Raw genomic sequence first — 16,205 nt, forward strand, 5'->3', positions numbered from 1 at the left:
CCAGGACTGTTCTTAGTTGTATCAAGTAGTGGATGTAGCCTGATCAACTACATTTCCTCCAAAGTACAACTATCACATGTCCTGAGGAAATCGTGATACCTAGGGAACCTAAAAACATACCCCTTTATCCCCAAGAAGAGAACACCAATTCAGTATATTTAACAACCAAAGCAGCATATGTATGATATTAGCATAATTATACACTCTCGCAGACAACATGGCTGGTTTCCATCACCCCCGGGATCCTTATTTCCCAGACCATGGAAATAACGGATGGTTGGACGAAGAACCTGAAGAAGAGCTCGAGGAAGACCCCGAGGAAGAATCTAACAGGGAACCGGAGGCAGAAGTCGAGGGTGAACCCGCCGAACCAGTAGAAGAACAGGAGCACGAGGAAGATGAAGGAAGCCTCGAGGAGGAACCCAATGATAACGAAGGGGGTGATTCGGACGCGGAGTCCGAAGTCATCAACCCCCCTTAATCGATTAGGGTGCCCGCTTCCTGGATGGGTCCCACTGGTCCTACACCCCCCTGGGGTATTGATCTTTGGAGATGAAGCAGGCAGGAGGGACAACAACCCCCATTCGGCATGTCATGCGAGTTCTTTGACCTGAGGGATGGAGGACCGGCCGATTGAGCCCTTCCGGTCATGGTGAGACGATTACAGAACACCGGCGACCTAGCTCAGAGCACCCCCGACCAGGTACGCCAGATATGGGCTAGGGTCGAGCATGCAGAGCAGGAGACACGAGACGTCCTTCGAGAGTTCCACATGAGGCATGTGAGGTGGGAGTCCCGACTCCGGGACGCAGAATGACAGGTGACTCGTCTTCAGGGAGCATCCACTTCCTCAGCACCACCCCTAGGCACATCTCACCGCGGCTAGGGATAGCAGTATCAGTCTTTAGTACTATGTCATTAGGATCCATGCTATGTACCCCGACTCTATGTTTAAGTGACTACACTACTCATAGAGTCGTTATGCTGTTGAACTAGTATCACTTATGTATGCTCTTTCGAGCAAAATTTTCATATATCAAACGCATATAATATTAGTAAAAAGTTTATATGTTTTACTTTGATGTTGTAATATGCTATGTGTTACATATCCATGATTGTGTGCCAAATTGTGAAAGTACCTAAGTTCTTGCCACACACCTAGCTAATAGGATCACACTCTCGCAAAAAGCACAGATACTCAACATCTTTCTGTTCCATGGCAGAAAGATGCCTCGACGACCAACCCGCAGAAACCCTGAGCCAAAACCTCCCGAGTTCAACTCTGTTGCTTTTCAAGCAGTAGTGTCGGCTGCGGTCACCGCGGCTATGGCCCAAATTCACCAAGGGAACAATGGAGAAGTCAACGGACCAGGCGCCAGAAGTTCGAACAACCGGATAAATCAAGGACCTACCAAAACATGTTCCTACAAAGACTTCACCAGCTCCAAACCATGAACCTTTAACGACACTGGAGGAATGATCACCCTGAAACGATGGATCGAGAAGGTGGAATCGGTATTCGAGATATGCGATTGCCCTGAGGAGATGAAGGTGAAGTCTACCGCATGCACTTTCGTTAACCAAGCGCTCACTTGGTGGAACGGACACGTGGAAGCCATGACACTCCCCGTAGCCAATTCCATGCTATGGATAGAGATGAAAGAAATGTTGATGGCCGAGTATTGCCCTCGAGGTGAAATTCAGAAAATGGAACAATAGCTGTGGAATCTCACTGTCTGAAACACTGATATAGATGCATACATATCAAGGTTTAGCGAACTGTCTCTGCTATGCCCTGGAATGATTACCTCAGAGGGTAAGAAGATCGAGCGATTCATCTGGGGACTAACCTCCCCGATCCAAGGAAACGTGATAGCTGCAAATCCCGAAACTTTCGACAGTGCCAAGAGATTGGCCAAGAAGCTGTATGACCACAACAACAAGAAGGGTGAGAAGCCAGTGGAGACTGAATTTAAGAAGGAAAATGATAGCAAGAAGGGGAAGAACAACAAGAGGAAGGGACGTCAAGGCTCCGAATCGTCCAAGAAACAGCAAACAATGGCAGTTAATGCTGCAACCACTCATGTTCCATCCACACCACATGCTCCAGCCTCAGCTGCTCCAAGTGCTCCTAGACCTTATTCTTGTAATCTTCCCAAGTGCAACAAGTGCGGTCTCCATCACAATGGAGAATGCAGAGAGATGCAGTGCACCAGTTGCAATCGGAAGGAACACACCGCAAGGTATTGCAGGACCTACCCTCCTCAGAACCAACAACAGGGAAACAACAACAACAATAACTGCAACAACAACAACACCAACACTGGCGGCAACAATGCAGGACCTAGCCACACCTGCTACGGATGTGGAAGGACTGGGCATTTCTGTCAAAATTTCCCCAACAACAACAATCCCGGAAATGGAGGAACAGGAAGGGTGCTGACCATGGGTCAGGGAGAAGCGATTTAGGATCCCACTGTTGTTACCGATACGTTCCTCCTAAACCACACTTATGCATGCATCCTATTTGATACCGGAGCGGAGCGAAGTTTTGTGAGCAATAAGTTTAAATATTTGTTAAAACAACAACCTCAGAAGCTCAATGAAACCTTTACGGTGGAAATGGCCAATGGGAAAACCGAATCCACTGGGGAAGTCTACATCGGATGTACCCTAACTCTAAATCAACACGTCTTCCGAATAGAATTAATGCCTGTTTCCATTAGGATTTTGGATGTGATTATTGGCATGGACTGGTTAAGCCCCCACCATGCTGAAATTATGTGTCATGAGAAGGTCGTTCGCCTTCACCTTCCCAAACACGAAACCCTTGTTATTTACGGAGACAAACCTACCACGAACCTTCGCCTCATCTCGTGCGTCCAGGCACAGAAGCATCTGCGAAAGAATGATTTGATGTTCCTGGCGCATATAATGGATAAAACCAAGGAAGAGGTTAACGTTCGAGACATTCCAGTAGCACGTGAATTCCTAGACATATTTCCTGAAGATCTTCATGGAGTACCCCCAGAGAGACAAGTTGAATTCCGAATTGATCTTGTTCCAGGAGCAACTCCCCTCGCTAAATCGCTTTACCAACTAGCTCCTGCTGAGATGCAGGAATTGTCCAGCCAACTCAGCGAACTCCTGGGCAAAGGATTCATCCGACCCAGCTACTCGCCATGGGGAGCTCCGGTCCTCTTTGTCAAAAAGGACGGATCTTTTAGGATGTGCATCGATTACAGGGAGCTAAACAAGCTCACTGTCAAAAATCGCTATCCACTCCCACGAATCGATGATCTATTTGACCAGCTCCAAGGGGCCAGTTACTTTTCTAAGATAAATGTACGATCTGGGTACCATCAACTCAAGGCCCAGGAAGAGGATATTCCCATAACCGCTTTCTGAACTCGTTACAGACATTATGAATTTGTCGTAATGCCTTTCGGTCTAACGAATGCCCCTGCCGCATTCATGGACCTAATGAATCGAATATGCCGACCATTCCTCGACAACTTTGTTATTGTTTTCATTGACGACATTCTAGTCTATTCCCGAAGTGAAGAAGAGCATAACCAACATCTCCGACAAATCCTGGAAACCCTGCGAACGGAGAAGCTATACGCAAGACTCTCCAAGTGTGAGTTCTGGCTCCGTAGCGTGAACTTTTTGGGTCATGTTGTTAGTCAGGAAGGAATACATGTGGATCCTTCTAAGGTCAAAGCCATCGAAGGATGGGCAGTTCCGACAACACCCACAGAAATTCGCCAATTCTTAGGCCTAGCAGGATACTACAAGAGGTTCATTCAAAACTTCTCTAAGATCGCCAAGCTACTTACCTCGCTTACAGAAAAGGGCATACCATTAAAATGGACGGACAAACAAGAAGTTGCATTCCGAACTCTGAAGCAAGCACTCTGCAGTGCCCCGGTATTATCTCTACCAGAGGGAACAGAAGATTTCATGGTCTACTGTGACGCGTCAAATCAGGGTTTAGGTTGCGTTCTCATGCAGCGTGGAAAAGTGATAGCTTACGCATCCCGCCAGCTAAAGACACACGAAGTGAATTATACAACCCACGATCTAGAGTTGGGAGCTTCACTCTGAAGATTTGGAGGCACTACCTCTATGGTACGAACTGCACCATCTTCACGGACCACAAGAGTCTCCAGCACATCTTGAATCAAAAAGAGCTGAATATGAGGCAACGAAGATGGGTTGAACTATTAAACGATTACGAGTGTGAAATCAAGAACCACCCAGGCAAGGCCAACGTGGTAGCTGATGCCTTGAGCTGGAAAGAGTACTCTAATCGTCGTGTGAAAACTCTCTCAATAACCATCCAATCTCACCTAACCACTCAGATCAGGTCAGCCTAGTCAGATGCCATGAAGGCGGAAAACAGAACAAGCGAAGCATTACGCTGAATGGAGAAGAATCTCGAGGTGAAAGAGGACGGAGTATACTATTTCATGAACCGTATTTGGGTCCCTAAATTTGGAGGATTTAGGGAGGTAGTTATGAATGAAGCTCACAAGACGCGATACTCCATCCATCCAGGTTCGGACAAAATGTACTTGGATATTAAACAACATTATTGGTGGCCTAACATGAAGGCAGAAATTGCCACCTACGTAAGCAAATGCCTTACTTGCGCCAAAGTAAAGGTGGAATACCAGAAGCCCTCAGGGTTATTACAACAACCAGTAATTCTCGAGTGGAAATGGGAAGGGATTTCGATGGACTTTGTGACCAAGCTACCCAAGACGTTAGATGGATTAGACACTATATGGGTAATAGTCGACCGACTGATGAAATCCGCCCATTTCCTGCCAATAAAAGAATCCTACAAGATGGAGAGACTGACAAGAATATACATTCGAGAAATCGTGAGGCTTCATGGAGTGCCAGTATTTATCATCTCAGATAGAGATAGTAGGTTCACTTCATGTTTTTGGCAATCACTTCTGAAAGCACTGGGAACCCATCTCGACATGAGCACTGCTTATCACCCACAAACGGATGGTCAAAGCGAACGAACCATCCAGACGCTCGAAGACATGCTTCGCGCATGTGTGATAGACTTTGAGAAGTCCTAGGATACCCACTTACCCTTAGTTAAATTCTCGTATAACAACAGTTACCATTCGAGCGTCAAAATCGCTCCTTTCGAAGCAATATATGGACGTAAGTGTAGATCACCGTTGTGTTGGGCTGAGGTGGGCGACATCCAGCTAGCAAAGGAACTAGCATCAGATAAGACATTAACAGGATCGAAGATCATACGTGAAACCACGGAAAAGATAGTTCAAATCAGAACTCGATTACAAGCATCGCACGACCGACAATAGAGCTATGCTGATAGACGGCGAAAGCCATTGGAGTTTCAGGTCGGGGATTGAGTACTGTTAAAAGTTTCACCCTGGAAACAGGTCATTCGTTTTGGAGAACGGGGAAAACTGAACCCATGATACATTGGACCTTTCGAGATCCTTGCCCGAATTGGTCCAGTGGCGTACAGACTGCAGCTACCCGCTGAGCTCAGCAGTGTACACCCCGTGTTCCATGTTTCCAATCTAAAGAAGTGCCTATCCGATGAAACTCTCGTCATCCCCCTTGACGAAATTGAAATTAATGAGAATCTCCTGTTCGTTGAAGAACCAGTCGAAATCATGGACAGGGAGGTGAAGCATACTAAGCAAAGTCGCATCCCGATCGTGAAAGTACGGTGGAACGCGAAGCGTGGGCCAGAATTCACGTGGGAACCCGAAGACCAAATGAAGCAAAAGTACCCTCATCTATTCTAGCATTCTCAAATCTAGCTTTCAGAAGAATTTCAGGATGAAATTCCCTCTAACGGGGGGATGATGTCACAACTAGAAATTTTTGGTGCCTTGTAACTATATCACTTATGTCAACTATGAATCAAAAACATGAAAGCATGCATGATGCTTACTCTATGAAAATAGAATTTCAATCAAACACTTCATACAAGCACTACAAATAGTCAAAAAATAATTGGAAACCCTAGAAGTCCTTGTTTAATTCCACTTTGGACTAGGACTTCCTTATTGGGCCCAATGGACCAATGAGCTTCCAATTGGAATATCATGGGCTTACAGCTCTTAAATGGGCTCTAATTGGACCCACTTTCATTTATTTTAATATTTTGGGCCATATTGGGCCTAGAATGAAACAAAATACCTAAATGGACCTTATTGGGCCATAACTAACCTAATTAGCCCTAATAAGCCATAAAAATCATTTCTTGATTTACTTTGGGACAAAAGCTATCTAATTGAACGATAATGTGGGCTTAAGCACTCAAGACCCAATTTTCTTTCTTCCTTCCTCCTTCTCTCGTCCCAACTACACAAAATGGAGAGGAAGAGTTGACTTTTAAGGTTTCCACCTCATTTATACACCACATACTTCCATGTATGGACCAACATGCATCTAAGATAGTCACCTCAACTCTCTCTCTTCTTCTTCTTGATTCTTGGCCGAGAGGAGACACACACACACACTCACAAAACTCATTCCAACTCTTTCCAAATTCGCTCAAGAACACTTACACTCATTCTTCAAAATTTCTAGATCTATAGCTTTTCAAGGAGTTTCTTCCACAAAAATCATCAATCAAGGTAAGTTAGAGCTTAAATCTATGATCTAACTCACTTCTTTTCATCAAAAATCACCTGTTAATTCACTCAAACTCATGATCTTGCACCTTAGAAGCATCCAAGTTCGAGATCCTCAAAGAAAGGTTGCTAGGATCAAATTCTTCTTCATCTTTTCCTTCCAAAACCAAAACCACACCCAAAGTGAGTTTCATACCCCCTTCTTTTCGGTTGTTATGAGTTTTTATGGGGGATAATACAAGTAAATGTGTAGATTTATGTGTAAATGTATGCTATGTGTGATTTGATGCATGTATGTGTGTGATATCATGTGTTTTGTGATGTATATGTTATCAAAAAGTGTGTAAAAACCGAGATCTAAGGCATGCGAAGAGATATAAACATAAATTAAGTTATTATACACTAATCAAGTCAAGAAAAATGGATTATAAGGTCATGATGAACATAATCTAATATTAAACCCATTTTTGGGCTTAAAATGTCAAAAATATAAAACTTAGGCTACAAACCGACAATTTATAGTTTCTGGAGGGTCAAAAGGTTCCAAACAGTTTCTATAATAAGTTTTCTGAACAACAACATTTTCAAGGGACTTAAAATGTAATTTTTGAACTTAATGGGTTAGATTTGGGCTTTTCGTCCCAATAAGCCTCAAAATGCGAGATTTATAAGTTTGAGGGGCTAAAAATGCAACTTTTTGTAAAACAGGGGATTTGAAGTGTATTAAAACTATTTCAAAGGTCAAAAATGCTTTTCAAACTCAAAAAGGATAAAAAATGTAAAAATTTTCTATTTTGGGCCAAAACTGTAAAAGTTGCGAGACTGGGAGTTTTAACCGAGAAAACATCATTCTGGAAGGGCTAAAGCTGTTTACAAAATAAATTTGGGTTAAAAATGTCTTTTCAACAAGTTTATGATACAAAAGTGTCAAAATAATGTTTTAAGGACTAAAATGAAATTCTTTTATATAAAGGACTAAAAGTGTAATTTTTATAAAAGAAAGGTTGTGAAAAGGTAAAAATCTTACTTTCGAACAAATTAATTCATTAAGACAAAATACAAGATCCACGACTACCGACGAAATAGAAAAACAAATACACTCTCAACAACAAATATCGTTACAAAACGAATTGATTCGGTCTCAAATCAATAACAAAACCAAAAATCAATAACCCAAGTAATTCGTTAAACACGAGACAACTATGATGAGTCAACAAACAAACTTTGGGCTTGGAATTTCAAATCGTGCTTGTTGGGCCTTGCTAGCCCAATAACAAGATCTTTGGGCCCGAAGGGAATACGCTTACATGTTAATGGGCCTTCTATGACCCAATTCCATGTAAAAGGACTTCAATAGCTCTAATGTGTTATTGGGCCCTAATGGTCCATTAGTACTGCTAGTGAGGTCGAGAAGTCAAATGCGAGTTGGGCCAAGTGCTTTTCGCATTCCCGATAGCCTTGAATAACTTATGGAAATAAACGGGGCTTCGTACCCTCCTTTCTCCTCGGTTGACCGGCTTATGAGAATTCAAGTAAACAAATTTGTGGCGTTAATCAAGAGAAGTCAGGGTGGTTGGATTATGTGAGTAGTACGGACGACGCCTTAAGGATTCTCGTAATCTGTAGTTATAAACTAGTCATTTTCACTAATGTGTGATTGTAACAACTCACAAACCCTAATTAATCCGATGTCACCTGGGTAATCAAAAACATTCGTCGTATCGGTATAACAATAAACAAGTCATGCAATTTACATATTGGGAAAACTGTGGTTTTCCCAGGAAGTTCAACATTTTCACCTATGTGATGTATACTAAGTTCTACAATTATACATGTTTTCAAAGTCGACAAGCATATTTACGGATCTTCACACTTTTTATAAACAAATACTCTTTTCAGAAAATATCGAATTTTCTGGGTTGTTCAAACTTCACAAAAATCATTTTTCCATAACATTACTTATGAACTCACCAACATTTCATATGTTGACGTTTTCCAAAATAACTTGTATTCTCAGGTAACAGGTAAGTCGAAGAATAAGTGTCAAGTTATGTCATGGTGTTTTGCTTAGATTATCTTTCGAACGGTTTATGTTACGAAATTGTAATGTTTAAAACAATGTACTGAATGTAAACAATATCAGTTGTAATATTTCAATGCATGATGATGAATGATGTTATGATTCATGTATAATCATTGTGATGGTATTCAATTTAAGTCACAAGAGCCCTCAGACGTTTCTGCCGTCCGGTTCGGGGGTGTGACAAATCTGTAAAACTCCAAAACCAAGAATGGTGGAAACGTTCTAGGGCGGAGGACGTCATATACAGTATCATAACACAAAATAATAGTAAACAAGTAAACAACATCATCCATTACATTAACAATATAATTTTAATATAAGTGTGTTCAATGGTTTATAAGACACCAAAATATGAATCAAAGTAAAAGATGAGTCTTGTATATGCTCCATCTTCTCAAAAGCTGGCCCCGGTACCTGTCTACTGACGACTTGAGAATACAAGTTATTTTGAAAGAGTGTATCAGCATTAAAGCTGGTGAGTTCATAAGTATTTAGCGTCATAATTTGTATGAAAATGTTTGTAAGTGTTTGAATGTAAGAGTTTGTAAAATGCTTGTATCACCTAGAAAATCCTATATTTTCTATTAGTATAAAAGCAGCCTTCCAGCAAGGAATCAAGTGTACTATATGATTCTTCAATGTAAAACTGTGTATCCTTTCCAAATGTGACTATTATTAGTAAAGTATAGTTTTTACATTACTCTTTATCTGAGGAGATCACAAAGTAGATGTAAAAGGGAAAATAATGAAGTACTGTAGTATTATGATATTATAACTACTATTGTACTAACTACCTTAAACCAATTGTTAATTAAGGTAAAATGTGATGTAATTTTAACCATACTTGATTAACCTAGTGAAACACGACGCTCGAAGACGTCGAGATGTTATGACATTCATCACACGAAGACCTGCAGGTCCCACTATAGCTAGCAATAAGGTGTGGGACGGTCAGTCCAGTACAGATCTATACACAAATTCACGCTCTCCCTCCAGGGGACTCTAGATACAAGATGAGCCATGACCGAGATGTCATGCCCCGAAGTAGTGCCTCACATTTCTTACATAGTGTGTATGTAGTGTATGTAATAGTGTAGTGTATGTCTTTCCTGATTCTCATGATAGTGAGTTCTCTAGTATAGTATATAGTGTGTATGAATAGTATGCATGAGTGGATGTTCTCTCTGTCTAGTGAATAGCATGTTCTCTCTTACTCTCATTATAGTATGTTCAGTTGTATAGTGTAGTGTATTATTTACAGTATGTATTGACTCATGTATGAACTGACTCATTGTATGTTACATTGTACTGGAAGTAGTAAGTAGTATATCAGTAAACTATACCTATTATAGTTTAGTAGAAAGATTGTTTGTATAACTGAGTGTATTGAAATAAGACATAAAGCTTTTATGTCATTACATATTTACATTATATATAACTAAGGATCAAAAAACACTAGGACAAACAATAGGGGACTCTAAGTCCACAACCAAACAAGGAACAGGAAATAGAGCGTATTATCAGTCCTAAGTCCATCAAACCTTACTTATATAACTATATATGTATTGGACATGACTTGACAGTATATAAGTTTAAAGAGTTTTGGAAGTAAAGATTTGGAAACTAAAACTAGGTTTTATAAAAGTTTAACATGTAAAAGTGTTTGGAAATCATTTTGAAGTAGTTTTGTTAACAAGACAGTTTAAAGCATAGTAAATCCCTTTGTGTACTAGTTATTAATCACATGTGATTGAGATAATAACTAGTATGATTCAACTTGTATCCCCCCCATAAAAGCATTTAAAAACATTTAAAAGGTTAATTAAGGCGTATGAACTCACCTGCGGTGATTGATGCGACGGTAGGATCGATTTAGGAGGTTGGGTGTCAGTTATGGACTTGAGCACAAACGAACCCTATTAACCATATAATGACATATGTATGTATACAATTAGTCTTTGTAACAACTGATTATTGAATTAGGACTACCTTATGGACTATTAAACACGTATATTGAAGTGTTACAATCATATATGATTGTATATAAGGGGTGTACGGCTATACAAGGGAGTGTATGGTCAAAATACACCATATTGGTGTGTGTGCAGCCAGGGTGTGTGTGCGGCCGCACACTCCCTATGAAGTGTGTCAAAACGTATTTTAAGTCCTTAGAACTCATCTAGGAAGGTTTCTCACTTCATGTTCTAGCCTTATATGGAGTTTATTTCCATTTTAGGACCTAAAAGGGGTGTGTATGGTTGCACATAGTGTGTGCGGCCGTACACATGGTGTGTGCAGCCATACGCTCATGAAGATTGTGACAAATGGAGTTTTTCCAACATATCTTCAAGTGTTCTTTGCATATAACAAGCTATGATAAGTGTTTACACGATCTAGAGGCTTAGAAGTATAGTTAAACTACAAAAAGTTTAGTATGTGATCTTGGTGTTCTTAAGGATTTAACTCCAAAAACGTGCTTTCATGGATCTAAGTGGGGGAAAAAGGCTAGTTAAGTTCAAGTACCAACAACTCAGAGGAATTATTACTTACTTTTATGAAGAAGAAGATGAATATTTGGATGATACTTGAGAGAAAACATGGTCCAGCTTTGAAGGAGTGGGAAAGGTGTTCAAAAATGACTCAGGCTGACTTATATATGTAGGAGTGTGTGGCTGGGTTGTGTGTGCGGCTGCACACACCTGTGTGTGGCCGTACACTTAAGTGTGCGGCCGCCCACTCCATGTGTTGGAGTGTTTGGCCCGATTTTGCTTGATATGCATCGTGTTATCCCATTTCTAGGCTCCTACCTTAATCTTACTAGTTTTAGAACATTCAAATAGACCCTAATCAGTGTTAAAAGATAGGAAAATGAGTCTAACTTTGATTAAATTGATCTATTGTACAAGATAGAAATTTCGTGTTGTCACAATATACCTAGATTTTCTAGATTTTTGATTATGTTCTATACTTCTAGACTACCAAATAAGGATTGATCAGGTGAGAACTATCGGAAGGAGGACCATTTTAGCATAAAGTCGTTCTAAAATACAGCAACCCAAGAGACAATTCAAACTATTCATCTCTCCTGTAATGAGTCTACAAGTAGTGTATTTTATAATAATACATTTATTTATAGGTTTGCAGACAAACCGTATCGGAATATATGCCCTAGGTTATAGTCGTAATTTCCTAGGAAAACACTAGTTCGTTATAACCTTCGACTCTGATACCATTCTCTATCACACCCTTAGTCGGTGCGGAAACATTGTGTCGTGACAGTGGCATGTTGGATTATCCAAATCATAGAGCATATAATGAACAAAATTATTCTTTTACTTATAATCCTTGATTACCTTTATTCTTACATAATAAAATCAACATAATCCCATGCTTTTGTCCTTCTGTACATAAATCTTCTTTTCTTTAGATTTCCTAGGAATACATGGATTTTGAAAATGGTCAACATAATATTGGTACGTTCACAAGTTTTTTTAAAAGGTACTCTTTGTTATAAGATTCTCGTTTACGAATACATAGGCTTTCAAGATTATTCTATTTCTATCGGTTTCTAGGGAGTAGTTCTTTTACTATATTTATTTCATAACTTTTCACACTCTCTTTTAATATTTGAATTGTTTCTTCCATTTATTAGGAAGAAATTTGTTTTATACACTCGATTAGAATTTTGATTTTTGATTTTATTTATTAACTTTTGACCTTTAAATTTTGAAATTTGACTTTAAATTTTGACTTTTTCGTTTAACTTTTGACCTTAAAATTTTGACTTTAACTTCAAAGTTTGACATTTGACTTTTTCGTTTAACTTTCAAATTTTCAATTTTAGCTTTTCGATTTGATTATTAAGTTTGAATTCTTTTGAGTTTGACTTTTTAAATTGACTTTCTCGGTTTTTAAGTCAAATGACAATTAAAATTTAAAAAAAAATGAGTTCCTCATCCATTCTGGTAAATGAAGTTTCATGTACTCCATCGTGTGAAGCTATGATTAAATTTCTCCGAGATCAAATCGACTTATTAAAAAGAGAAAAATTCAAAAATCAAACAAAAATTAGAAAAATTCAAAAATCAAACAAAAATTAGAAAATTAAAAATCAAAAAATAGTGTTATTTATGTTTTATTTCTTTTTTAACTTTATCAAAAATCCAAAAATATTTTTGTTTATGTTTTATTTTTTTTTTCAGAAAATATGAAAAACCGAAAAATAGTGCGTGCTAAATTTCTTTTAGTTTAGTTTGGTCTTGAAAAGTGAATTCAGGTGAAGATGAAACTCATGGAGTTTGTGTCGAAGATTTATGAGCCGAGGTTTCATCCGTGATCATCGAAGAATTCTCATTCGAAGGAGGAAGAAATGAAGATTATTCTTTCAACATTCAATCCTTCAACCCCAAAAACAAGGTGAAGCTGAAATTGAAGATTATTTGACGGATTGCATTGAAGCCTCCTCAATCAGTCTGCTACTAACTTAAACCTGCTGAAGTGTTCCAGAAGATTTGTTCTCTCTGATGTTCTCTCTTAAGATTCTCAAGCTGAAAGCACTATCTTTCAAGAATCAATACATCAAGCATGCTCACCCAATGTGCGTTCAGAGTCAAATCTTAAAGAAATGCCCAACCGCTCAGGATGAAGTCATTCATTGAAGATTCATATGTTCATTTTGAAGCTGTGAAGAAATTGAAGATTATGGTTGAAGCCAAGCTCCTAATGAAGATTGGCAAGAAAAGCCAGCTACTTTTTAGGGGGAGCTTGTTGGGTCAATTAGAAAAGAAAGCTATAAAAGAAGGGTGAGATTGTTGGGTGAAAAATATGGTTTATACTTTGCTTTTCTAGGAAAATATATTTCTCTATAATGTAATATTTAATTTTGTGGCTGTGTACGGCCACACACCCTGTGTACGGCCATACACAGGGTGTGCTACTGTACTCACGTGTACGGCTGGAGGTCCACATAAATAGATGTAATGGGTAGAGGAGTGTATGGCTAGAAGATAGAGAGAGAGGGGAGAACATATTGTAGAGAGAGAAAGTTAGAGAGAAGAATAGTGTGTGTGACAGAATCTTGTGTGTTGGAGCATCATTCATATCATTGAATACATCACAAGATTCATCAAATTATTCTTCTTCTTCTCTTCTATTTGATCTTGCACCTCGACGAATCAAGGTGTTAGACATGTGCGTCGTGCGTGGCGTGCATTACGTGCGCACGATTAATATTTTTTGAAAATTCAGATCTCTCTTATATGTATCTTGTTTCTGACATTATTTTATATATTTGTATAGCTATTGATGAGTACTATAACTTTCCTTTAGGTTGCTTAGGCTAATTCCAACTTTCATTTTTAGCCCGTATTTTATATTTTTTAAAAAATCATATCTTCTCCGTACGTACTCCGTTTTTGGCCTTCTTTGCCTCTAATTTATTATCTCGTAGAGTACTACGACTTTCCTTTTAATAACTTTAGTCAAAACTCAACCAATCACTTAGTACTATTTTGACGTTGCAAATTTTATATACACGATTGATTTTACTTTTTACAAAAATCATAACTACTCCAACCGAAATTAGATTTCTTCAAAGTTTATATCCTTAAAATCACATTGCTGCGTTCTTACCTAATATGTTACCCTTTATGATAATTAAAACAACTTTTTACACACTTTATTAGGTGATTTACAAATATTTTGGACAATTTATCTTATATATCGAAACTGTTGTCCTTGTGGATAGATATTTATCATTTTTTGAGTCCTTTTATAACTGGTGACAAGTGACAATTTTGCAAATTGTCACGGAAGATCACCCCCTTAAGTAGATCAACCAGTACTATGACGTGTAATCACTAATAAATATTATTTGTAGGTTCATAATAACGATTATGATTATAAATATAAGTCATACCTGAAATAGAATAAGTGCAACTTAACTTACAGGAATTTTCTAGTGAAAAGTGGCAAATTGTATTGGTAAAACTCCAACCTGTGAGCTTCTATTTTTTAGGCTCTCGAGGACTCCAGAGCTTCGAAAAATTATTCTAGATACTAAGAGATTCAAGATTTATAGATTAAATCCAAAGAGAATGGTTCTGAAAGAGTGAGGGAGAAAATGAAAGATGTTTATCTATTTATAAGGAGAAAATAAGGGAGGCATGTCGCGGCCTATGACGATGTCGATATAGCGATTCATTATGTCGCTAGAATTCTCTCTCCCTCGGGATGATTCCATCCCAAAATCATGCATCAACAAAAAAATGTGGATAGTGATTCATTATGTCGCTTTTTGTCTCCCTTGTGAGTTTGGCCCTGACATACATTTCCATAGTAAAGCACTAAATCCACCATCTTACGTCGTAACTTCTTTATTTTGAAATCAACAATCGCTTCATTCTCTTCAATCAACCTCTTGTTTTCATCGATCCTCATTTCCGAAAGTGGAATCACGTCGGGAACTTCCCCCTTGAAATTCCTTAGGTAAAAAACATGAAAGGTGTAATGAATAACTTCCAGTTCCTCTGATAACATTTCCAATCCTTTGAAGCACTTTAAACGGTCCAATGAACCTTGGACTTAGCTTCCCTCACTTTCCAGATCTGATAAGTCCCTTCCATGGAGAGACTTTAAGCAACACTTAGTCGCCAACTTTGAATGTAATTAGATGTCACTTCTAAAATGCATAGCTCTTATGTCATTTCTGAGCTGCTATCATTCTTTCCATGATCCCTTTCAATTTATCGACTGTTTGATGGACAATTTGAGGACCCATAAAGTGTTTTTCTCCAGCTTCAAGCCAACAAAATGGAGACGTCATTATGTCCATACAGTGCTTGATAAGTTGCAATCTTAATGCTCTATTGGTAACTATTATTGTAGGAAAATTCGACCAATGATAGACAAGGTTGTAGAACTCGTTACTCGGTACCTGTTCGACCAACTACCGAGTAGCGAGTACCCGGGAGTACTCGGAAGTACACGGGCACTACTCGGATTTAGTAATTCATGTAGAAATATTTTTAGGGAAATTCTATATGTCAAAATCATAAGTTAAAATCATAAGTTGATTGAAATATATAACAAAATTAGATACATGTGAATACACAAACGCTACAAAACACGTAGTGGTCTCACTTTGTGAATAATTATTGAAAATTTAAGATATATATATATATATATATATATATATATATATATATATATATATATATATATATAGTAATAATCACATATGTGTGTTAAATAATAAATCATTAAGTATATTATGCATATTAATCACCAAGTTGACTACGTTTTACAACACTACTCAGTTCAGTCAGGAGTTGATCAGGGAGTACTCGGGATTCTGTAACTCGCCTCGGTAAGGGGCCGAGTAGCAAGTACTCAGAGGAGTAATCGACCAACTCGACGTTTTTTACAACATTGATGATAGATGTGTTGGGTTTTGAGCATTCTAACACTCCTAAGTGTACATG

Source organism: Lactuca serriola, chromosome 8 (assembly GCF_051521515.1).
Source record: "Lactuca serriola cultivar US96UC23 chromosome 8, Lser_US96UC23_V15, whole genome shotgun sequence".
Lineage (NCBI taxonomy): Eukaryota > Viridiplantae > Streptophyta > Magnoliopsida > Asterales > Asteraceae > Lactuca > Lactuca serriola.